Raw genomic sequence first — 1,267 nt, forward strand, 5'->3', positions numbered from 1 at the left:
AATATGATTGGAAGTGATGGGTTCTACTGGTAAGTGTCATTATAAAATTCACTGTGCAATATTATATACTCTACCTCTCTGGGAAAGGCTATTTGTTGGCAATTACAATGCCAAGAAAACTTAATCTGGGCTCTCCCCACCAGTGGGCCATGCAGTTGCACCCCGCTGTTGTGGCCAGCTCGTCTCTGACCTGGTGCTGGTGACTGAGTGTGTTTTGCAGCAGTGTATCCTTGGAGAACCTGTAAAGCAGGACGGCATGGGAAGTCCCCGAGGCCTGCTCCTGGCAGCAGTAATTTTTTTCCAATTCTATGAAAGAGATGTTTTCACATCTTTGAGGCTCCCCAGAAACACTAGTTTAAAGAGAATAAGTGGGTTTTTCATCAAACTGCAGGAAAGTCCAAAAGCTCCATCCCACCCTTAGAGCCACTACAGGGTGCCATTACACAAAATACATTGGAAGAGGAAGATCCTGATATGGGTCAGGTCAATTTGAAAAGAAATATGAAACCCCAGAGACTATCTCATTTGAGATGCTGGATGCTGCAAAAAACAAGTTTGGGGTGAAGGTGAGCTATCTAATGACGGCCTTGACCGTGGCAGGATGCATTCTCATCATTACTTAGGAGAAGAAGGCTGCCAGAGACATCAGTCTTGAACTTGGAAAAGAAAGTTCACCTGAAAGAGGAAGCCATGAAAAGCAAAGCAGAGTCAGATGGCTGTTGCAGTGGATGGATTTTTAAAATCCAAGAGTTATTTTTCAGCAACAAGCCTATACTGAAAGGATGTGATATGAAGACACATTTCATAAAAATATTGTTTGCACACACTTATTTACCTTATTTATGTCTGCTCTAGAGGTACAAATAAATTTTCTTAAAGAATAATTTGACTGCTTTATGGCTTTTATTCAAGTAAAATGTAGCCTCCTAGCCTTTTAGAGAAAATGAGTAAAATAAGATGATGCATTTCAATTTATTAACACTTTAGTGTCGAGTACAGTATCTTTTATTCCCATTTTACCCCAAGGTCACAATGCTGTCTAGTTCTTTGGCAGCAGAAGATATTTGTACTTTTTTTGCAAGGATTCTGAAGCTTCATCTGACATACTTTGGACATGTTTCAAGATGAGATCAATCCTTGGAGAGGGACGTCATGTTTGAAAGGGTAGGCGGACAGCACGGGAGAGGCAGGAGAGGAAGACCCTCAGTGAGATGGATTGATTCAGTGACTGGGGCAATACGGGTAGATATTTGATTTTTATCACTTG

General features: G+C 41.2%; 1 pseudogene; it reads left to right on the top strand.

Annotated features, from left to right (window-relative positions):
* The first annotated feature begins 256 nt into the window (after positions 1 to 256).
* Positions 257 to 855, top strand: LOC102858558 (annotated as a pseudogene).
* The last annotated feature ends 412 nt before the right edge of the window (positions 856 to 1,267 follow it).

The sequence above is a fragment of the Elephantulus edwardii genome, unplaced genomic scaffold (assembly GCF_000299155.1).
Source record: "Elephantulus edwardii isolate Elephantulus edwardi_28Jun2011 unplaced genomic scaffold, EleEdw1.0 scaffold00019, whole genome shotgun sequence".
NCBI classification, from domain to species: Eukaryota; Metazoa; Chordata; class Mammalia; order Macroscelidea; family Macroscelididae; genus Elephantulus; species Elephantulus edwardii.